Consider the following 25,416-nt stretch of genomic DNA (forward strand, 5'->3'; position numbering starts at 1 on the left):
TCTATCTTGCACTCGTCAGATTTCAAACCCAGGTCTGATACACGAAAAATGGATACAATAACCATCACTGTAAATTTGTTTTCAATTATTTTTAGAATTAATGAACCTACTATACGGTACCGTGAAATAATTGTTGGCAATATTTATGCACTTCTCTCTAGGTGTGAAGAATAATTGCTAAATACTTTCTGTCGAAGTGTGTAAACGATTTCTGAAGTGGATAGAACATTACACGTTTTACTGCGTTAGAATCCATGAGATTCGGAGTTAAAAGTAACATTTTAAATTTACTTTATTTAATGACTAAAAGGGGTGCTCGACCTTATGAATACTGCGGGCCAATATTAAAAAAAAATGTTCTTTTGGAATGCCGCAGACATCCTCCAATAATAAATAATTTACATAAATGTCTTACTAATTAGTGATAATTGTAATTTATAGTAATTAATAATACAAGTCTGTTCAAATATTAAAAAAAAAAATAAGTTTGAACTTTACTATCGGGCCGCAGCAAACATAGTGGCGGGCCGCATGAGGTCTGCGTGCTGCGGGTTGCGCACCGCTGGACTAAACTATCATCTTATGTCATAAATATGTCTCAAATCAATTAATTAATAAGAGTACACACATAGTTCAATGCAATATGTAGCATCGTCAAGAATAATTACAGTATGTAGAGATAAAAACTTTTAATGTAAATTATCTATCTTGTACACTACGTTATATTTACGAAGCCTGTTACATTTATAAATTTGTTTTTGGTTACCGTTACCACCAGCACCACCATTACCTACTACTGTATTATTATTATTATTATTATTATTATTATTATTATTATTATTATTGATAATATCATCACAGAACTACACGCATTGTATTCTTCATCTGACATGATTAGGAACATTAAATTCAGACATTTGAGATGGGCAGGGCATGTAGCACGTATGGGCGAATCCAGAAATGCATATCGTCGTTGTTCCTGCAATAACTCCTATGTGCAAAATATAAAAATTTTCAGTAGGAGGAAAAAAACACATTTATTCATCCTATGGCAACCGTACATAGGAGACTGTGAAGTGAATTCTTACATTTTCGAAACAAAGAAATATAATTACATACAGGAGATTTTATTATTTGCTGTATCACTATTTAAGTTATTTAACAGAGCAAAAATCTGAAAATCGGTAAATATGTCACATAGGAGTTATTGCAGGAACAACGACGATATACTGTGCTCCAACCACGAGAAAGTCTCTGCCGGATGAGACGAATGACGAATGATGCTGTGAATGAATGTTGATGTCATAAGATGTCATAAGGTCACACACGTGGGATTGGCTCGCTGTCACAGCACAAACAATAACATTGATACACACATGTTTATACTACCCTAGTTACAAAATTAGATCACTGTTAATCTGGTCTTTTAATTTCTCCATACAGGAAATAACAAATGCAGGAGAGCGAATGGTTTTTAAACAGACGTTATAACGATAATATTATATATCTACTTCGCTCCAATAGATGACGCAATAGTAAGCACATTCCTTTCACGGTTGATCTCCTGGTTGGAGAACAGTAGTGTTAGTTGGGAGGCCGGAGAGAAAAAGACCTTTAGGGAAGCAGAGACGTAGATGGGAGGATAATATTAAAACAGACTTGAGGAAGGTGGGATATGATGGTAGAGGCTGAATTAATCTTGGTCAGATAGGGATCGATCATCAGCAACATTGTCATTATCGGATAAGAAGATTTCGTTTTCAACACCTTGACACTTCATTAGTATTTTTCATCATAATACTAGAAATCAGGTAGTTAGTCATATCTTTTGCGAGGAAATCGCAAGAAATGCGTGAAGTGATGTAACAATATCTCCGGTTATACACTATAGCTGCGGTTAAATTTCACAAGTTGGTAGTAATATTGCAAATCATACTGCGGCAGTTTCCAGTACTATATAGCAACCAACTGACTGCAATGATTTTCAGTCTTACCGCTGTGCAGCGCTTCAATCGCATCTCGTGTGAACGGAAGGACATCGGATCGTTTGTGGTGGGGTTGACTGGTGTAACTTACTACACCAGTGTGCAGTCATCAGCATCAAGTCTGCGTAGAAGTATATTTCCCCATACCGGGGTATTCTCGGGTGTATCTGGGTGAAGAAAACAAATACCCTATTCAGAAAATATACCAGTAAGTTCCCTGTTATTGTAAATATAATCTAATACCGTTTTTAACACCAAAACAGTAGCAAGGCATTTACATCGTGTCAACTTTTTCTTTTTCCTGCATTACTAAGTTTCGTGTTGTGCGTGTGGCGGATCAGTACGGGGAAACCAAGGATCAAAAGTAATTTTTAACAGCTACAAAGTTGCTGCGTAACTGTCTGAAGTACAGCAGTGTGCCAAAGTGTGCTTGAATCTTACGTCATCCAAATCAGGTAAGTTCTTCATTCTAGACTGAATAGTGTTAAGGATTTAACTTCAGAAATTATCATTTACGTGTTATGCTTTGTCGGAAGTTAAAGCACCTGTACAGAATGGACATTTAATTGATACTTATATGTGTTAGATATATTGTTAGTGTTGGTGTTTAGTAACACCTATTTTATTAAGTACTGTTATGTAATCTAGGGACAAGGATGTGAATAACAATTTATTTATTTATTATTTTGCTAATAATTGTAACATAAAATATAATACATACAGAAAAACTTTAGCTCGCCCCTGAAAGAGTAGAACTCGTGCTCAGGGGCGGATTCATGAATTGAAATTAATAATTATACAATACAATTTATCTTATGTCTACTATGTAATTATAGTATATAAATTTAAATTTACAATTTTTCAATTTTTATAAAATCCATACATAACTTTTTAAATGTAATACTAGAACTATTAGAATTGACAAGATTAGGATATTTAAATATAAATTTGTTATATATTCTTGGGCCTAAATTACTACTACAGTGTTGCATTTTGGTTCAAACAATCTTAAAGAATTCATACCTTTTGTTTCATAACTATGAGAATACAATTCAAAATTATTTCGATTTTTGTGTATGAATTTTATTAATACAATATAATAAATTTGTCTTACGTTAAGTACCTACATTAAAGTCTAAAAACAAATTTTGAGATGGAAAATCAATAGGCTTATGAACACATATTTTAATTATTTTCTTCTCTAATAAATAAAGTGCATTAAAATTGGATTTAAATGAGCTACCCCATCCTACAATTCCATACATAATTACCGATTGAAATAAAGTTAAATATATTGTGCGTAATAAACTTATTGACAAGTAATTCCTCAATATAACAAAATAATATACTATTTTATGTAATTTATTACAAAGGTAATTAATGTGTTGGTTCCATTTTAAATGATAATCGAAAATTATGCCTAAATACTTAACTTCAGATGACTTTAATAATCGGACATTTACACTGTATAAGACAACAATCAGAATTGTGTAATTTAATACTTAATATAGATGTAAACTGACTTAAAATGAAAATAAATAGATACATTTTAGAACACGGATACCATCCGTTCCCTCTTACTCCAAAATTCCAACCTTGTGCACACAAAATAATTTATTGGCAGTGAAAAGTGCCTTTTCGTAAGCATGATGATGCTCTTTTAGTATTTTAATTTAAGATAAATCAAAACTTCACGGAATTTACGAACATTTAAACATGTTCAATCACATTTTCTCAAACGGAAATGAAATGCACTTATACTCCTTTGCTTCTGACCCCCTCAAATGAGAACCCCACCAAAAAAATATAAAAGAAATAAAAGGAAGTTTAAAATTGTGTAAAGTTTAGGGACTCCAATGTAAATCTGCCAATGTGACAACATTTTATTTAGGCTAAAATATGTATCTTAAATATAGGGTTTGTAAGTGTGGTGTATAAATATGTAATTAATTTGTCTTTAATGATCCATTTCTTGAAATCAGCGGAATCGCGTGATTATTGTGAATAAGATTGGAATATGATAAAAACAGACAAATATCACAATGAATTTTCCCCGCTACTTTCTACTCATACATTATTTTGAAAAATGTATTCTGATGTTACAGAAGTAAGTTTTTAAACATAGAAGGGGATTGTACTTTTTTTTTCGCAATTTATGTGATTGAAAAAGTTGTTTCCTTGGATTCAGTATACTTTTCGGTGATTTCAGAGATACGATGGAAAGATATGATGTCATGGAAGTGAGAGGGGCCTATGTCTGATTTAAATTTCTTTGGGTTAAATAAGGGGATAGCTACGTGACATTAAGCCGAGGCATGTGACAAGGTTAATGGCTTGGTTGAGGGGCTTATTTAAGTGATATGAGGCCGAGGAATTGTAGGACATCAAAAATTTCCATCGTATCTTTAAAATTACCTACTTTTCTTCTGTACAAATACAGTGAGCCTAATACTGCCTGAATGAATTTAATTTAACTATGTGTAAATTATATGTATAATAGGTATATTATCATGTGTGGCATATCTCAGACTGAATAACCTCTTTAGTTTTAAGAGTCCTTGAATGTGGGTTTTATCAAGACAAACCATTCAACTCTGTTCTTGGTTTCCTGTATAATTTACACACGTGGACGTTTTAAAATTCAGTGTTTGCGAAGTGTTACATTTTTATTTTGTAATTTTTCGCGGAAAGTTTGAATTAACATAATGATGTGTGAAAGCGTTATCTAGTTTAAAGATGTGCGTAGTATCCTGTATTATGACTTTTCTCCATCAGTGGTGGTTCACAGTTCGTGTATTAGTTTTTTAGAATGATGGTTACAGTTAACCTGTATCTACAAATTTTATATTCTGAAAACGGATGCAATATAGATTTAACCCCCCCCAAAAAAAGTAGGTAACAAATATGAAGAAGAAAAATTCCTTTCACAATGAAATCACAAGTAAAAATGAATTATGCACAGAATCAGCTGTTATTAAGTCGTAAACAATTAAAAATTGAATTACCAACATTTAATAGAATATCCATTATAATCCATAAATATAGAACCAATAAAGAAAACATTATCTTAAAATAACAAAAAATAAAGAGCAAAATAAACCAGAAGAACATAAACCATGAGCAATTATTAAAATATATGATCCACAAAATCCCCAATAATTTAAAGTCATTAAACCTAAATAAAAAAATAAATTTTAATAAAGATCTTTCTTGAAAACATTTAGTCCTGCTTGAAATTAGAAATGTTCATGATAAAGTATTTTTCCACTGAAAGTTTTGCTAATCCCTAAAGTCATTCTTGTCTCATGGAATTTTTTTTATAGTCTGCTCTATATTTGGAGGTGGATTAGGTCGTCCTAAAGTTTTAATTTCTAATTGAATGGTTGTAATAGCAAACTGAACACCGAATTCTTGCCGAAAATGCGTTAGTTTATTCACTGTTGTGTTTAAATACAAAGCACTGACAGCAACAAACTCAGCTCACTTGACATCGCCGCAAAGTTTGCAAGCCGGCTGCCACCAGAATTCGCAGTACAGCATAATAGCTGCAGTTGTGAAAGAAATAGGCTAGATGCGCGCGCACGAGAAACGAGCGAGAGTATTCCGATCGTCAGCTGGGTGGCAGAGTATAAGAGAGATATCCTGAACTAAAGGCTCTGTGATGTATCTTGTCTCACTGTGAAAAGAGAGAGAAAGGAGATATGTCTTACTTCGTCTGTGTTGTTATGGCGATGGGGGAGTGGAGCGATGCCGTCCATCAATCCAGTGGCGGAAGGGTCTAGTTGATACATTCTGTAACGCAAAATAAAATAACAAAATTTCTATCTTCGTACTGTGTAGTTCCGTCACTGAGCTTGTCTTTCAAGAAATTGAGTTCCGGCAGCCTGTACAATAACAAGATTTTGAAAGGAATCCTGAAAATTTACAACCCTCCTATAATCTCCAGCCTCATTTGAAGGGACTTGGTTTTATTGCTGCTGAGACAAGATAAACCTTACCAACAGATAGCGCACGTGTATTTTGAGGGATGCGCTTTGCGTATGCATTTGTTTTCCGGTATATAAACATTGAGGATTTACGTAGTGTATTAGTGGATTAAATACTCTTAACAACAACTCAAAATGCCAAATTTTTGTTGTATTCCTGTTTGTGAAAACCAGGGAAAGCCTTTTGTCTTCATTCAGGTCCCGAAATATTTTGAATACATGCTTTAAACCTTAAAAAAAAATTAACTAATTAAATTGCGCCTCGAAAGTGCTAGCTATTAAACAAAAATAACTACTTCAAGTAAGGAACTGCTAGCTACAGTTTAATTTTGGAAGAGGGAAAAGAAAAATTAATACAATCATGTGCAACCTCGACAGCAAGTTATGTTAGCTTAGATTGTATTCAGTACTTCTAGGAGTCTCCGAAGTTTACGCCAGCATTTTACGCCTGTAGTAAACTCTCTATTAACTGGGATGTTTATTATTCAGGACGATCCATAGTGAAATCCATTTCGTGAATAATTAGTATTGTAAATATGTTTTTAATGTGCTGTAGACTAATTATTAAAACCGTGTTTTTACTTCAAATTTTCAAAACCATGCTACATAGTATTCAAAACTGCATGTCCTTAACCTACAAAGCGCACGAATAATCGTGATACTACTGCGATCATATTATATCACAGTATAGTATATACAGTCGCGAAGCTCAATACGTAGTAGGCCTAAATATGCAAACATTAGATAGTTGCTCACCACTAGGATCGCTAATATCGCCTCATTACAGGCAATGCAAAATAGTACCGTCACAGTCTATTGTTTCTAGCACCCTCAAAACTCAAGCTTCGTGACTGTATATAGTAGACTGTGGTTATATCTTATCAAACATTGCATTTGATCTTTCTGCAACTAGAGACAAAAAATACGAGGAATTCAATCTCGATAGTCCCTTCCCTATAAAAAAAAAACGCATTGGTGGCTGCATATCCTGTTTTTAGCGTATGGTACTTACAATATTAATGGTTAAAGACGTAATATTCACCTTCGACAAAGCTCCTATTTTTATTTATTTATTTTATTCGTATACCTCGTTCTCAAAGTTCTCGTTTAGGTTCATGAACATTCAATTTACTCGTATCTATATTCTGCATACTGCAGATTTTCCCATCCATCTCGTAAGGGGAATCGCTCAGTATTATAAAAATTTACGCTACTATTTACGGTAAATTACATTAAATTAAATTATGAGGTAAGAAAATACTGAATTATATTAAATTACACTAGGTTACACAAAATAATTATAGCTATAATTTTGACACGCACAGAAAACCAACAAGCAGGAGAACGTAATCAACTGTAGCATATGACATAATATAGCCCTACAACAAGTTGTGCCGCATGGAACGCTCCTGCCATCTAACGGTAAAACTTCGCATAAGATATCCCTATTTCCACACCTCGCTGGGCCAAATATAAGCGAAGTTTTGTTGCGGTTGATTGCGGAGAGCTGTAAACGAATCGCTGCTACGAAAGAATTAATTTTATTTTAATGAAATAGCTATTGACAATGTAACAAATCAATATTGATTCAATATAAAAAATAATGAAGATGATGGTAAAAGTAATGGTTGCTCAAAATTGAAACCAGGCCAGAAACCGCCACTGGTTCCCACCACTTAACATTTGTAATTTATTGACTGTTCTGAGAATGAGAGCGAACGAGCGAGTCTGACCCCGATCGCAGAGTCCATAGTGCACAGACTTTTAACATTACAACACGTGCCTCTCAAATGATACACGTGTTTCGACTGCTTCTCTTTAAACCCGAATATCTCTTTACTTTATCAGAATGCAGATTTAAAAGATCATTAACCTGGTGTGTTTGCTTATATCAAACGCACCTTACACGTATGTTCAAATGTAATGATTTCCTAATGTTGCATTTGATATCAGCAAGAGCTTTCCAGACTATAAGTTATCAGAGCGTTATTATCTACTCATCATTATCCTCAAACTATCAATTTTTATAAATATTCCCCTACAGAACAGCGGGTGACAATCAGACCACAATTTCTCTTTCTCCTGTTAATGATTTTTGTGCGAGATCATGCGTATTTTCTTGGTTTCCGCACAAAACCAATCCGCGGTAAGTCTAAAATTCCACATTCAGTATTCCCAACCTAACACACATAACAATTTCCCTCTTCTTACCGCTTAAGTGACATATTGATTTTACTGCTTTAGGCTTTTAACATATTATTTTTAGAGACGTTCAATATAGTAGGCCTAATAATTATAAATTGGAAACTTACCACTGCAATTTCACCTAAATTGCACCGATAATTATTGTTTTTAAATATTTGCAAACATTAAGTAAACTCTACAACTCCACTAAAGTTACTGCATTCGTGATGCATGTAACATTAAGGAAGCCGTTTGTTTTAAGTTCGCATTTATAGACTGGGGGAAAAAAAAAGACAGACGTATATCACGGCCTGCTGGAGTATAGTAAACACAGAAAACATTTTAAAGCAACAATGTTGAAGATAGATATTTTTGTTTTGCAAATTTGCCGTCATTGAACAGAAACCAAGATGGAGATTTCATTGCAACTAATTATAAATTCCTCTTTCAGGTATGTAATAAACGATCTTCGCACAAAATAATGTACGATACACGAGCGGTATGTTTTCTTTTAATTCTCGGAAATTAAAAAAGCTCAACTACGTTTCGCTTTTTCAAACTTTTCCTTGAACATAAAAACTTGAACATACCGCTCTTGTAACGCATATTACTACTGTCTTCCACCCAGTCATTCTCTTCTTTTTCCACAACGCAAATCGCTCTTCTGCCGCACTCGTTCAAATATTCCTGGTGTGTGTTTTAATAACGTCACAAACGGCCATAATCCTGGGAACTAATTTCCATGTCCATGTTTACTGACAAGCAAATAATCTCGTGGGGGCAAATACAAAAGTTAATTTCTTCTTCGACTATATTAATATAATCAGGTGCAGGTATTTATGGAGATTAATTTTATCACTTGTGTTTTTTAATATTGGTGTCGGCGGAGATTGTTGGAGATTGATTTGTACTCTTGGCGGAGATTAATGGAAATTTTGGAAAATACAATTATTTTGAAATTGGAGTATTAACTAAGTATGAATATTACTTTCCAAATAATTAACATTTAAGGTTTGTTGGATTCTAGTAAAGGTGCGGTATGGCCAATAGACATAGGCTGTATTTAACACACATTCATTAAAAATAAAAAAAATAAATAAAAAAAAAAATTTGCTGCCCTCAAATTATCACTTTCAAATTATTAGTGAAATGTTGAATTCTCCGTCTTTTGAGTTCACTAATGTAATCAGAACACCTGGAATACCATATCATGTAGCCTACTTGGACATATAACAAATTCAAGTGAAAAAAAAAATCGGACAAAAGAACTCAGAATATGAAATTCACTATAAAATGACGCAATAGTATAGTTCGCGAATGTCTTCGTATTTCACTATTTCGTGATTTGTCGCGGTTGTTTTATCCACATATTAATCAGAATCACTTAATTCGTGAAGATTAGTAAAAATCTATTGTATATCTGTTATGTCTGATTTTTGCGATCTCCATAAGTACCCGACCCTGGTAATAATGTTAAAATACGTGCTTATACAAATGTTGGCCCCTCGAGCGCAATTACGAGTCCGTCCAAAAAAACAGATTTCCATGGGACCGTTTACAGAAAGAAAACAATTTCATGGAAAGATTTATTGGCACAGATACAACAATAATTGTTGAGTGCGCTCCTTGTGTGATGACTGTTGACTTAAAAATATATGTCAATATATATATAAAGCCGAACACGGAATAAGGCTACTAAGGGAAAACGAACCGAATGAGAAAGATTCGATCCAGTGAAGTGGGTTGAACTTCGGCGTAGCTCTGTGGTTAGAACGCCCAGTGTGTACAACTGGGAGACTCGGGTTCGATCCTCGTCGTCTGAGCGAATTTTTCTCCATTAGTAACAAATGGTAACAATTACAGATAATTCTGTAGGACCAAAAAATTAATCTCTACATAAATAATTGTTGAGTTATTTTTCCACATATCCCCCACCGAAAATGAGACATTTGTCATACCGTGAGATCAACAGAGAGGTGCAGACGGCTGTCACACACTGGTTCCGATCCCAGGCGGCAGACTTCTACGAAACAGGGATACAAAAGTTGATCCCATGGTATGACAAATGTCTAAATTCCGGTGGAGAATATGTTGAAAAACAGCTCAACAATTGCTGTATCTGTTCAAATAAATCTTTCCATAAAACTGTGTTTTATTTCTGTAAACAGTCCCAGGGACAGCCCTTGTAATTGCGGTCGAGTGGCCAAAATTTGTATAAGCATTTGTTTTGACATTATTAACATGGTGGAAGAAAAACTGAGAAGGTTTGCTTGTGAGTTCCTATAAACTATAGTTAGTGATTTTACATATCACCATAGGAAATAATAGAGTGGATTCAAGTAGGGTGACCTCGTAAGTAGAACAGGGCCTCCCTTTCCAATCCAGCGACCAGGAAATGTATCATCCATATGTTTGCGGACATCTACACTGAGTGAGGCGGTGCTCTGTCGTGCTGCGGCCACATCCTGCCACGAACAAGACAGTAATCGCCGTAATAATCTTTTCGTAAATATGAATAGAAATTCATGTGTGTATTGCAGTTCTCGGAGACTTTAATGAAGACAGGCTAGACGGAGATAATGTTGTCGAAATTTTCACCTTAATGTTATATTCAAAATACAGTATCATGTTATGACTGTTAAATTAAGGTTACCACACGTCCCCGTTTCCCAGGAACAGTCCCCGAATTTTGTTTTCTGTCCCCGGACAAAATTCGTCCGCGGATTTTCAGTGTTAATTATTGATATGATCCTTGCACATTACTGTGATAAATTTTGCTAATGCAACGTTGCCGCTTTTCATGATGCCATAATTAAAACTGAAAGTGAGGACGTAACTGCAGTCGAGCCTTCCGTCGTTATCTAAGTTAATATAAAGACTGAACTCCAGGAAATAAGATAAAATTATTCCACTATCAATTAAGCAACTTTTGGGAATTTTTAAAAATGGTTATTTCACAACAGAATTCTCAGAGTTTCTGCAGTTGAATATCCCAGTGCCTGGATTATTCATTCACAAGATAAGATATCTCAGAACTGTACTTACATTGCTGATAACTTCTCTAGAAAGAGGCTGATTTTGAAGAGACAGTTCATTATGTTTCTTCGAATGTACAGACGTGGGCAAATTATTAGACTAAATTAATTACATGTATAACAAAGCTGTATTTATCGGTAGAAATAATGAACAAAATATATTTTGCACAGAAATAATGAACAGAAAATTGAGTCTGGAGGTTACTAATATTTTGTGAACATTCCCTTATTCTTTATTAATACATTGATTTTGTCAGGGATGCTGGAAATCAAAGTTTGACACTTTCTTTCAATATCAACATAATTTAGCCAGATATCAGACAGTGCTTCAATGAGTCCATGTTTTGTTGTAAACCTCTTTTTGTTCACTTTCTTCTTCAGTATAGATCACAGATTTTCAATTTCGTTCATGTCCGGTCCTCTTGCAGGCCATGGGAGAACGAATGTTGAATATCTTTTGCAGTATATAAGTAAAACACCAGTAGTACCAACACAGCCAGACGAAATATACTTAATCATTGGAAAAATATACCAGAAGATGTAAACAATCATATTTACAACAATAGAGACTCTGTGAATTATACTGATAGTTGATATGACGAATTATATTATGTTAAAAAAAAACGTTTTAGTCTAATTTGTCCACGTCTGTAGATGAATGTGACCTGCATTGAACTACTATCTCTATGTCTTCCTGGAAGTAACGCTTCAGTGGGAAGAGTTTCTTAAATGAACATGATATGGACATTCTGAAAATTCAGAATGAGTTTTAAAATTGTTTGTGCAATGCTTGCTGTCTTAAGCAACTTGGACATGATCTCTCAGAAATTTGCTGAAAAATTGGGATGGAACTTGCTAAAAAATTCACTCTTCTGAAAAAAATCAGTAGTTTAACCTGTAAACAGAATGAGATCCAGTATTTTAATTCTTTAATTTTTTAAAAAACAATACTAGTGAACGAAATCTAACAGAACTGTTAAAACTATTTTTTTATGTCGATATCTGTCCCCGGAAATTGTAAAAAAAAAGAAAGGTAACCTTAAGTTAAATGGAATCCCAATTGCGCGAAACGTTAATGTTGTTGGTGATTGTTATTAGGGGCATGTTTGGGATTTGAAATAAAAATTTGATATTTCTTTTCATCCCGTCTTTATACTTTCCTCATTTATCGCACTCGAAATGTTGTCGGCAACTCTTTGATGCTCAAGTTTACACTGCTCACAGCATGTTTGTTATTTTACTGATATAACTCGCCAAGCCAATTGTTATTATACAGTCTCTTGGATCAGTGGAGGGAGAGGTCGGGGTCAGCAATCAGGTCTTATCTTCACCTTAGAAGCGTGTCGCGTATCGGTTGACAAAATAAACAAAACAATCACTCAGTGTTGAAAGGAAGATCTGAAGTACAGTATTTCCGGTATAGTAAACATTAACTCTGACTTAACGACGTTATTCATTTGAGTGAGATGGATAATAAAGCGCAGCCTTCTCATTGCGTACTTCATAACCACTTTCTCATTCCATGAAACCTAGTCTTGAGACACTAAATTACTGATAGTCAAAACGTTTCACCGGTACATTAGACGTATAATCACAGTCTAGTATTATATATACAGTCATGAAGCTTGAGTTGTGAGGGTGCTAGGGACAACAGGCTATGCTGGTACTATTTCGCATTGTCTGTAATGAAGCGATACTAGCGATCCTAGTGGTGAGCAACTAATTATGGATGCATATTTACTACGTATTGAGCTTCGTGACTGTATATATTAGACTGTGGTATAATCCTGTGGACTTGAGTTCGATCGTCGGTATACCCTCGACTTATAACTTGTGTTAGGCAAGCCCATGGGTCCAGGAAACACAAGCATTTTCTCCGGGAGCTCCGTTTCCTTTGTGGCATACCAACAAATCTCCATCACCATCTCATCTCGTCGCGGGTCTAGCGTAGACTAGCCTCTTATGGCGCACCCTGGGCATCAACCCTGTCGGATAAATTGGTGTACACAAATAATTTCATATATGGCTGAATGACGAATAGTGAAGTATTCATAGTAAAATTAAAATTAAAAAAAATATATATATTTTTACACGGAATTGATTCATTTGGAAACTAAAACTACAGTTAAGTCTTTACAATTAGACTAAGTTAAATTAACTGTTTTCGTTGATATACTCTCCACATTTATTAATTGAAGAGTCCACTGCAAGAATGATGGATGTCATTTGGAATACATTTTGCAGGAGAAGCGATTGGAAGTTTGAAATGCTTAGCGCTCAAAGCTTAACTGTGATTTTCCGATCATTACTGCACAGTGACTATCATTGTTAATGCCATGTAACTCTCTATGTACATTCTATATGTCTTAAGCTATGCATTGACAGTCTTGCTTCATTTTCGACAAGAAAGTGACAGCCATCATTCTTGCAGTGGACTCTTCAATTACACCAATTTGTGTACGAATATTTTTTAAATAAAAATTGAGTTTAATAATTCGTTGAGCTTTTACGCATTAAGAAATGTTTCACATTATATTTTCCAAGTCCATCTGATGTCACCACAGATATATAGTAACTGTTTTTAACACGGCCCCTTTGTATAAAGATATTAAAGTTGCAAATCATTGAAATAAGGAAGCATCGAAATTCATTAATTCATACATTCCAAGCCACACAGAGCTTGTGTGCACTCGATGTGAGTCTCTGGCGTTTCGTCAGCCCACGCGAGTTGTGTGGATATAAAGGGAAAAGTTGAGACAGTGTCGGGTGGAGTTCCCGGGTAGCTCAGTTGGCAGAGCGCTGGTACGTTCAACCAGAGGTCCCGGGATCGATACCCGGCCCCGGAACAATTTTTCCCTTGAAATTATTCACATTAATTCATATCCTTCTGCCCAAGGGCACGTCTTTCATTGCAAACCCAGCGTTCTCCAATCGTTCCTGTTTTCCGCCATCAAAATACATTAGCCATTAGCCTGTTCATTTATAAATTAATACGCTATCACTGTTGGAATTGCCTATATAGGGACGATATCCCGGATGGCTGGGTAGTTTCTTTCAGGAAATGCTGCGAAGCGCATACTTACTTACTGGCTTTTTTTTATTGGGTTATTTTACGACGCTGTATCAACATCTAGGTTATTTAGAGTCTGAATGCTATGAAGGTGATAATGCCGGTGAAATGAGTCCGGGGTCCAATACCGAAAGTTACCCAGCACTTGCTCGTATTGGGTTGAGGGAAACCCCCGGAAAAAACCTCAACCAGGTAACTTGTCCCGACCGAGATTCGAACCCGGACCACCTGGTTTCGCAGCCAGACGCGCTGACCGTTACTCCACAGGTGTGGACCTTACTGGCTTTTAAGGAACCCGAAAGTTCATTGCCGCTCTCACATAAGCCCGCCATTGGTCCCTATCCTGAGCAAGATTAATCCAGTCTCTATCATCATAACCCACCTCCCTCAAATCCATTTTAATATTATCTTCCCATTTACGTCTCGGCCTCCCCAAAGGTCTGTGAAGCACAGAACCTCTTAAAATATAAAAGTGGCAATACTGCAATTTTTGCTACAATTCTTCTCGAGCGGCATACAGAAAAATGTTCCACGCGAAAGTTAACGCATACGGTACGTAGAGAGCTGTTGTATAACTTGAAAATGACGCAGCAGAACTGAAGGAAGCACGAAATATATTCCATGTCATGTATGCATATGAACGTCTGTCATGGGAGACTAGATCAACGTTTAGCGACTTCGACTGAAATTATTCACAACGGTAAAAGTCATTTTATGACATAATGTCAATGGAAAAATGTTCACATTTACCTGTAACAGAACATTTCAACTATGAAATTAAAATTGTATTTATTTGACCAATTGTATGTGAAATGGAACAGATTTACAAGCAATTAGCTGAAAATAATCGGACTTTAATGTAAAGTCAATTAGACAAAACAAGACAGTTCCCAATTCATGTTAACTTTCTTTCATTAACAATAAGCCAAGCTCATACACCACTTTTCCGTTCCGTTTGCATGCATATCTTACCGTAAAGTTGCCACTGGTGTAGGAACGGGTGGAGTTGCCTGTTCTATACCTGGGTACACAGCGAAGCATAGTGTACAGAAGTCAGCAGATATGGGTTGGGAATACGCCTAGCTCAGGGTAAGCATAATAGAATATAGTCCGACCATCGGATCTGTGCCCTCGTAAGATATGCGAACTGAACCTTAATTCCTTTTCAGCCTCGGCAATTCATTTCTCTCCCTGTATTCCTATTTCTCTCTTTTCTATCCCTCTCTCTTTCTCTCCCCCACTACTCACAATTTTGAGCCTTCTTGCGGGACAGTTTATTTGCACTTGCAGTCCAGTGTTGTCAACTCAACATGAATACTGTAGCACGGAGTTGTGAAAAAAATACTATTAAGCAAGTAATAGCATTTTTCGATGAAGAGAAACAAACAGGTCAATATTTGTTTCCTATAAATCAGGCAACGAAAAGAGCAGCTGCAATCACAGGTGAGGCTTATTTTATTTCAATTGATTACGTATTAAATTACTTACTTAACTAATACTAATATAATACAAATTTTTTATGTAATTTATATAGGCAGGTCAGAGCGCCTAATAAAGAAAATCAGGAGAGAGGGAGTCTGTGCAGGAGATGAAAAGCTAGAGTCACCAGGGAAGAACAGACCAAGGGAACCTTTAATTCTTGTAGATGATATGGACAGATGTATTTTAAGAAGAAAGATACAAGAATTTTATACGATGCAGAAAGAAGTTCCGACATTGGAGAAATTATTGAAGGTTGCGAGAGAAGCAATAAATTTCCGAGGGAGAGAAACGCCACGGAAAGTGATTCAAGACATGGGATATAGATTTTAAAAATGTAGAAATACAAGATGTATTTTGATTGAAAGAAATGATATTGTAGCATGGAGGGCCAGTTATTTAAGAAAAATTGCGAAATTTCTAAGAGTATATTGTGTATTTAGATGAAACATGGATACATCCACATTATACTGTTAAAAATGCTGGCAAAGCGATGATGTTTCTGGTGTTACGCCTTACAACAGTCCTGGCGAACGGCTGATAATCACTCATGCTGGAGGCAGCGAAGGTTTTGTTGATGGCGCGCTACTCATTTTCAAGTCAAAAAGTAAAACTGGTGATTATCACAACGAAATGAACAGCACCAACTTTCAGAAGTGGCTCCTGGAGAAACTGATAAAAAATTTACCTCCCAACTGCATTGTGGTAATAGAAAATGCAAAATATCACACAGTTCAAGAAAATAAGCCACCGTGTACTGCAAACAGGAAGGAATAAGATAATGAGGTGAAGGAGAAATATTTATGACGAAAATACTTCTCTTTAAAAACGAAATAGATTCCCTTCGCGTACTTTCCATTTAACAATAAATATCCACTGTAATAATATAATTATCTGCAAACAATCGTAAGTCAGTCAGCGTCATTAGACCTATTTAAATTAAATTATGAATAAGTAATAATTAACCTTACATTATTATAAGCAATATTCAAGAGACATGACACTGTTTGACGGAAGTTAGGCAACATCCCTATTCGGCAAGGTTCGTGGCCTGCTGTTTGACGTAGTAGGAGAGAAACGGGTGGAATGGGGTGAGTAGAGGCGTTAACTTTTCCACGAACGACGACAGCGCTGAAGGGGCATAGATTCGATGGTCCGACAATAACTGACTTATAAGAGCTCAGCGACGCAGAGTTGTTGTGAATTAAAAAAAGTGAAGTTATTAACATTACACGTCATGAAGGTCATGGGACATTGAGTTAGTGCTCCACGTTTTCACAACCTTGGCACTAAAATGGATTACGTGCAGTGGGTGCACACGACAGTCTACTATCAACTACTGGTATCCTTCACTTGTTACCCCTGCGGTGACCGAGTGGTCAAACCTTCAGCTTCTTACAAAGGCGGTCCGAGTTCGAATTCCTGTCATGCCGGGTATTTTTAATTGAAAAATCCTTTACCTTTATCGGAGTCATATGCCATTCAGGCATTCAAAACATTTCCCTTTTTCCAATGACGTATTTTCTGTCCCAAGGAAGCTTTTAATACAAAAAGGAGCATCTTCTGCGGATCTCTGAAAAAAAAAAGAACTAAGGCTCTTCCTTTGTTTTGTGTGGAGTGTGGCATTGTGTGGGGGCAGAAACATGAACATTACGACGAAATGAAGAGAAGGGAATAGAAGCATTTGAAATGTGGGTATGGAGAAAAATGGGACGTGTGAAGTGGACAGACAGTATAAGAAATGAAGCCGTGTTGGAAAGAGTGAGTGAAGAAAGAAAGATGCTGTGAAACTGATCAGGAAGAGGAAAAGGAATTGGTTGGGTCACTGGCTGAGAAGAAACTGTCTACTGAAGGATGCATTGGAAGGAATGGTGAAGAGTTCGGGGCAGAAGAAGATATCAGATGATAGACGACATTAAGATATATGGATCATATGAGGCTACTAAGAAAAAGGAAGAAAATAGGAGAGATTTGAAAAAGCTGGGTTTGCAGTGAAAGAACTGTCCTTGGGCAGAACACTGAATGAATATATAAATATTTGTCCGCGCTGCTCGTTGCAAGGGTGAAAGAAACTAGCCATCCTACCTCGTCAACTTCCGGCTTAGTTGCCTCATGAATGATTCCTTACTGGTGTCGCGAGATTTCAACGTCTTTGGACTGCTGACTAAATATGTTTGCATGCATGCATGCATGCATACATACATAGATACATACATACATACATACATACATAGTATCGAAAATAGTCAACATTTGGAAAATTTTATAGAATTTTATACATATATATACAGAATGAACCGAAAGTAATGTCAATTTCTTTGAGATATTTCAAACAAAAAAGTTTAATACAATTTTGCTCGGTTTTGCTTCCTTTCCGAGGTAAAAATTGTTTTATATGAAATATTTCATAGCGTGTTTTCATAGCCATTGATTTAATTCCCAATGTGCTCCGTAAATTTAAGGGAGTACGGCATTACCATAATACATTCTTCTCTTAAAATGACTGAGCATATTGGGAATTAAATTAATGGCTTTCCCAAAACATTCTATGAAATATTTCACATAAAACAATTTTTATCTCGAAAAGGAATAAAAAAGTTATATTTTATAGTGTAGTATTAACATGTTATTATGCGACTACTAATAACATCGTAGTAATCCAATAGCTGAAACGCCGCACATTATAGCGTTGTGAAAGTATATACCATAATAATTTATTGTAATGCTTGCTTATGCTTGTCAATATGGAATACTGCGGAGAAACTACAGAAGCGAGACTGGATGTGACTCAACTTACATACTGTTAAAGGTTTAAAGAGAAGGAAAGCATTGAGTTACCTTTTCTGTCTCTCTTTTTTTTCTCAGCAACAGCAACCCATTGCCACAAGCAGGCATAGTCGGAAGCTAAAATCTCACATAAACCCGTGCGTTCAAATTCACCCCGAGTGAAACATTATGCAGGGTGTTTCAAAAATAGAGGGCATAATTTCAGGTATGTATTCCCCATATGTAGACAGTACGAAAAGTTCATTACAACAGATGTCCGGAAATGCTTGGTTTCCGAGTTATGGCCTTCGAAACAGTAATATTCACCGGAACGTTTTTCTTCCCGCAGGTAGTTGTCTTTACAACAGATGTTCAAAATGTCCACCTCCTGCTAAAATGTCCACCTCCTGATTGAATGCAGGCCTCACATCGATGTCTCATGGCCCTGCGGACACGATCCCAAACTCCAGGAGTATTGCGTATTTCCTCACAACCTGCCACAATTCGATTCCGAAGGGATTCCATGTCACGCACCGGAGACGAATACAATAATGATTTTAAATGGCCCCACAAGTAGAAATCAAAAGGGTTGAAGTCAGGTGAGCGTGGAGGCCAAGCAATTGGGCCACCTCTACCCATCCATCGATTAGGGCACCTCTCCTGGTACAAACGACGAGCCAGCGCAGCATTGCCGTCCGCCTTACCGTACATGAAGTGCACTTCTGCCAGCTCCTGATTTCAGTACATGTCGCAAGTACAACGCCAAACACAACACTCAGTGTACTCTTTGCCTCGGAATCAACTGTTAGAGTGTCCTCTGTTAATATCTTCTGTCACGGCACCTATCTGCGGGAAGAAAAACGTTCCGGTGAATATCACTGTTTTGAGGGCCATAACTCGGAAAGCAAGGATTTTCGGACACATGTTGTAATGAACTTTTTGTATTGTCTACATGTGAGGAATACATACCTGAAATTATGCCCTCTATTTTTGAAACACCCTGTATAGTAGACACATAAAATAAAGAAATGTAAGAAAATGCAAATAATAATTAATTCATCCGTATGTATACACAAGGAAAAATCTTTCTTTTAAAAACTAAACAGAAGCAATGCTTCCACCACATCCATGAACGCTTAATTAATTATTGTGCCAATATGTGTTGAAATTTTTCTTGTTCTTATGAAAGGCAGTTAGGCCTAGTATATGTGTGCCTATATCTGCTCCAATTTGAAAACTTTAAAATCCGAATAAAGAAGTTTAGTAAGGTAATCATTAGGTTTTTAGACAAATTTTGATTATATTGAGTACCGAGTCTTTCCTGGGGGAAGGGGTTAAAGCTATAATTAATACTTACTTACTTACAAATGGCTTTTAAGGAACCCGAAGGTTCATTGCCGCCCTCACATAAGCCCGCCATCGGTCCCTATCCTGTGCAAGATTAATCCACTCTCTATCATCATATCCCACCTCCCTCAAATCCATTTTAATATTATCCTCCCATCTACGTCTCGGCCTCCCCAAAGGTCTTTTTCCCTCCGGTCTCCCAACCAACACTCTATATGCATTTCTGGATTCGCCCATACGTGCTACATGCCCTGCCCATCTCAAACGTCTGGATTTAATGTTCCTAATTATGTCAGGTGAAGAATACAATGCGTGCAGTTCTGCGTTGTGTAACTTTCTCCATTCTCCTGTAACTTCATCCCGCTTAGCCCCAAATATTTTCCTAAGCACCTTATTCTCAAACACCCTTAACCTATGTTCCTCTCTCAGAGTGAGAGTCCAAGTTTCACAACCATACAGAACAACAGGTAATATAACTGTTTTATAAATTCTAACTTTCAGATTTTTTGACAGCAGACTAGATGATAAAAGCTTCGCAACCCAATAATAACACGCATTTCCCATATTTATTCTGCGTTTAATTTCCTCCCGGGTGTCATTTATATTTGTTACTGTTGCTCCAAGATATTTGAATTTTTCCACCCGTTCGAAGGATAAATCTCCAATTTTTATATTTCCATTTCGTACAATATTCTGGTCACGAGACATAATCATATACTTTGTCTTTTCGGGATTTACTTCCAAACCGATCGCTTTACTTGCTTCAAGTAAAATTTCCGTGTTTTCCCTAATCGTTTGTGTATTTTCTCCTAACATATTCACGTCATCCGCATAATTCCAAACCCTGCCTGTTATCCTGAACTTTCCTAATGGCATATTCTAAAACGAAATTAAAAAGTAAAGGTGATAGTGCATCTCCCTGCTTTAGCCCGCAGTGAATTGGAAAAGCGCTATAATTAATATTAATGAGTAAATAAAATTCATATTTAGCAATTAATTATCTACATCAGTGATGTCAAAGAAAGCGCATTTTTCTGACCTTGACGTCGTGCGCGGGCATCAAGCGCTTGATATGGAAGAAGGAATAAGCAGCCTGTTGGATTAAGAAAACAGTGGTGCACAAACTTCAAACGGAACGTGAAATTTTATGTCGTTATTTTTATATGGCTGCTTTCTGTTTGATATTATCTATATGGTCTGTAAAACAAAAGTACTAACACCAATTTCTTAATATTGCAGTTGTGTTTTAAATCTTAATAACATAATAAAGAGTAAGAAACAAATATTCACATTAATTTCATAGCAGTACAACTATACTGTACTAAGTGGATGAAACACATCATTCATAAAGAAAGTGATATCCCAGAAAAAGAGATTGAGTATGACATGATAAGTTGGAATTGATGTTAATTTTATTGTATCTTTAGCCTTATAAAAGTAATCAATGAATTAATGAAAACAAAATTATAGTACAGAGCAACGTTACCTAGGTACTGTATATGTTTTAAGTGTAACTAATATTCCATAACAAAACTCTTACCGCATTATGATTTTAAGGTGATACTGGTGAGCAACTTCCTATAATCAGAATATTAAATTATTTTCTCGAAACCTGCTGAGCTATAGAGCTGCCTTTTTTACAACACATGAGCATGTATCTTTTGCTTATGATGTAACAGTAGTTGCTTTGTTAATTCATATCCTTACAAACATTTTCTATGCGAATATTTTCAAAATTTGTAATATACTATCTTCGGTACCTAATAGTATTTACGGTATATTAGATTTACGAAAACATTGTTTCAGTACCTATAAGGCTACTAAATAAATAGGGCTATATCTGAAAATTTCACTTTTCTATAAAAAAAGTTGAGAAAACAAAAACAAACTTGTGAAAAATGAGAATTAAAATTAAAACTTACGTTCTTATAATGCACTTATACTTCTCAGACAAATGTAAAAATTAACACAGATGCAGTTTTAATAAGTTCTCTTCCCTTTATTGAATCAGTGCTGGCCATCTCTGTATATAGCTCGACCAAGGGGCATACACTACCTCTTTCGTTTGTCTCTTTCCTTTACACTGTAAAGCGCTCAGGCTCTCCTGAGCTCTAAAGCGTGCGCTTGCGCCTATGGGCATCAATTGACATGACTAATCTACATCTATGATAATTTGTCTTAATAATTTCATTAATTTTAATTGAGTTTAAATTTCACTCCACTTACATTTTCTAAATCAGGGTACTGAGAATAGTTTTAAGCCAAAATTGAAGTTATATATTTATGTTTCATACCAGCACCCGTTAAAAATTTTGGACTCTATGAAATGAAATAATATGTTCTTTCTCGTATTATAAGTATTGTGCCAATATGATATGTTACATTTTTCTTGTTCTTATGAAAGGTAGTTAGTAATATATAGCCTATTTGTATATCTGTTTCAATTTGAAAACGTTAAAATCCAAATGAAGAAGTTAAGTACCAGTATGGTAATAAATAGATTTTTAGACAAATTTTGATTATATTGAGTACCAAGTCTTTCCTGGGGCGGGGTTAAGGCTGTCGGAGAATGGTCTCAGTACCCTAATGTAGAAAATATAAATGCGGTGAAATTTAAACTTAAAATTAAAGAAACATTTAAGACAAATTATCATAGGTGTAGACAATTATTAATTGCTAAGTATTAAATTTATTTACTCATTAATATTAGTTACAAACTCTTTCAGTTGTGATTACTTATTTTATCATATATTGTTTGTAATCTATGTCATTTTTTATTACTTAAATTTATTTTTTCTTCTTCTTCTTCTTCTTCTTCTTCTTCTTCTTTCTGCCTATCTATGCAATTTGAACCGCAGAACACGAGTGTTATTCAATCGGGGGTAAATTAATTTAATTTAATGTTATGTTTTAATATTTAATAAGTTCAGTATCGTTTAATCTATGTAATATGTTCAGTATTTCTTTAATGAGTATAATTGTGATTAAGTTTGTTGGTTGGTTATATAATTTTGTTAATGGATTTATAATTTCGTTTTGTTTATTATAAATATTTTCGTGGATTATAATTTCTATATTATTGATTATTATTTCTGTATTGGTAATTATCAATAATGTGAATATGATTACGATTATAATTATTGTTATTTTTATTGATATAGAGAATATTAAGGTTTTTTTTATTGTATTCTTCGCTAAATATTGTGTAAAATTAAATTGAAAGAAAATGTGACAGGAGGCTGATTGAATCCTGGGTCCGTTTTGGAAGCTTGGTAACTATTACCCCCACATTTGCAATCAAATTAAATTATGAAATAATCCCTTTTTCTTCCTGTGCTAAAAAATCTTGGATTTCACTTCCTCACGAACTTAAATTGCAACATCAAAATAACTCTTAGGGGAGATTGTTGTCAGCATAATGTACCTTTGAACATTTTTTTTTTTTTTTTTTTTTTAATTTTTGCTGCTACCTAGAGGACTCAAATTGCACTATACGTAAACATTTCGTTCATTGATATGTGTTTTCTAACACAAAACCAGATTGTATTTGTGACTATCAGTCAAGTACGGTGTGTTACCTACCGTCTGGTGAGTAATATATTTTAATTGCCATGATTTATTCGAATCTCTAGTTTTGAGAGCCATATTTGTTTAAACACGCACTCTCTTGTACCTTGGAACACAAAACATCTTGTACCATGGAACATGTTCCAAGGTTATCGGTTTTTGTTTTATTTTAAGATCATGTCAGAAGTAAGTCTGGAGTTAAGAGGCCCCCAATTGATCCGGATGCCTTGAAGAAAGCTGTTGAAGCAGTTACTGCTCCTCCAGAGAATACAATCTCAATCAGAGAAGCCTGCTTTGGTTTATGATGACAAATACATTTTAAATATGTCAGTTTTTACAGCTATATTCCCATCTATATTCCATGTGTTCCAACTTACAAGAGGGTATGTTCCAAGGTACATGAAACTGTTATACCATGGAACACATTATATATCCATTCATTCTAATTTTTCCTTCCTTAATAGATCTGTAAAACATGAAAATACACACAGGAAGTTGTTAAGGAATCTTAAATAATTATTTCAAGCATTTTTTTTTTCTTTTAAAATTAAAAAAAAAAATAAAAGAAATTAAATAAAATGTGAAAAATGTTTCAAGGTACAGCAGTTTTCCGTATTATAAAAAAAATGATTCGCTACCATCCGGGATTGAACTCGGACCTTGCAGTCTGTGATTAGCTGCTTTACCAACTGAGCTACTCGGCCACGCTCAATAAATGTTAGGACAGAAATAAAGTAGCCTAAAGTAAATGTTATGAAGTGCCGTCTCCATGAATGTGGTTACGACATTAAGTATGTATACAACTATTAAGATAGAGGATTTAATTCCTGATAAGCCACAGAACAGGGTTCAGTAATATCAAGGATGTTCCAATATGTACAGTTTATCTCATCACTATCACTAAGCAGCCTTTTACAGACATCGAACTCTTAAACCAACTAGTACATATCCTTGACCGACTGGCACACGTTGAAGGTGGACGCTTGCCTCATCCTGAAGCAAGTCCAGAGTTCGATGAATGTGCTAACAAGTTGTAATCTTTGTCAGTTTGCAATAAAAAAACCGGTTTTTGGTACTTTCACATTGAAGTTGTAGCCTTGAAGGTGGTCTTCTACAAATAATCTCTGGATATCTCAGAATTAATTTAAACTAAGTAGCCTATGCGACAGAAAATTTCGAAATGCGTATGTGTAAGCTATACAATAGTAAGGGGATTTGTCATTGAAAAGGAGACATCGGGTTTATATGCAAATGCATATTTTATTTGTGATACGCAAAGTGGGACCGAAGTATGTTCCACGTTCTTCGAGATCCTATGTGAACTTTATAGTACATGTAGGCCTACATGCATATCTCAGCTGAATATGAACATATACATATTTTATTCATTCATTCATTTATCATATTCCATAGATCTTACATGAGCAACGAAGCTTTAAGATGTGGAACAAGTCAAAATTTTACAATATTACAATTACAATTTTTACACATTTTTACAATATTTTACAATTTAGTAATTTTCTACAATGATGAGGTGAGGTCCGAGGATTCGCCAAAAGATTACCCGGCATTTGCCTTTTGGTTGGGGAAAACCTCAGAAGAACCCAACACATTGCATTTCGGTAATATCCAATGTGAGAGATGTTTGGCAGTAAAATTTTTCACACAGTTGGCGTGACTTGTCGAGAGCCGGACGTTTTTGTTTCACAAAAGCACTTAATAGTAGGTGCACATAAAACATGATTTTGTTGTAACATCATTGTGTCCACCTGCTGCTTCTGACGCATTAGTAAATACTTCAATTCATATGAGAATGTTGTTGTTGACATAGTTTCGTAGTAAGCTACTATGAATAACCGGACTTTTTCTATTTTATAAAATAAAAGTACAGTCAACTCCGGATATAGTGAATCTCTGCGCACTTGCATATTTCGTTCACTATATCTGAGGTTCACTATAGTCGAAGTTTCTCTCCCCTAACCTTAAATGACAAAAAT

General features: G+C 35.3%; 1 protein-coding gene across 2 annotated transcripts in view; it reads left to right on the forward strand.

Annotated features, from left to right (window-relative positions):
• Positions 1 to 2,017: 2,017 nt before the first annotated feature.
• Cpr (Cytochrome P450 reductase) overlaps positions 2,018 to 25,416 on the forward strand; it is a 155,703-nt gene continuing 132,304 nt past the window's right edge. The window contains exons 1-2 of one of the 2 annotated variants that reach the window (XM_069815971.1): positions 2,019 to 2,193; positions 2,300 to 2,440. The gene's annotated coding sequence lies outside the window, so the exon portion shown is untranslated. Of the gene's footprint in view, positions 2,194 to 2,299; positions 2,441 to 25,416 lie in introns of both variants that reach the window. The other variant, XM_069815973.1, reaches the window with a different exon arrangement.

This window comes from Periplaneta americana, chromosome 17 (assembly GCF_040183065.1).
Source record: "Periplaneta americana isolate PAMFEO1 chromosome 17, P.americana_PAMFEO1_priV1, whole genome shotgun sequence".
In the NCBI taxonomy this organism is placed as follows: domain Eukaryota; kingdom Metazoa; phylum Arthropoda; class Insecta; order Blattodea; family Blattidae; genus Periplaneta; species Periplaneta americana.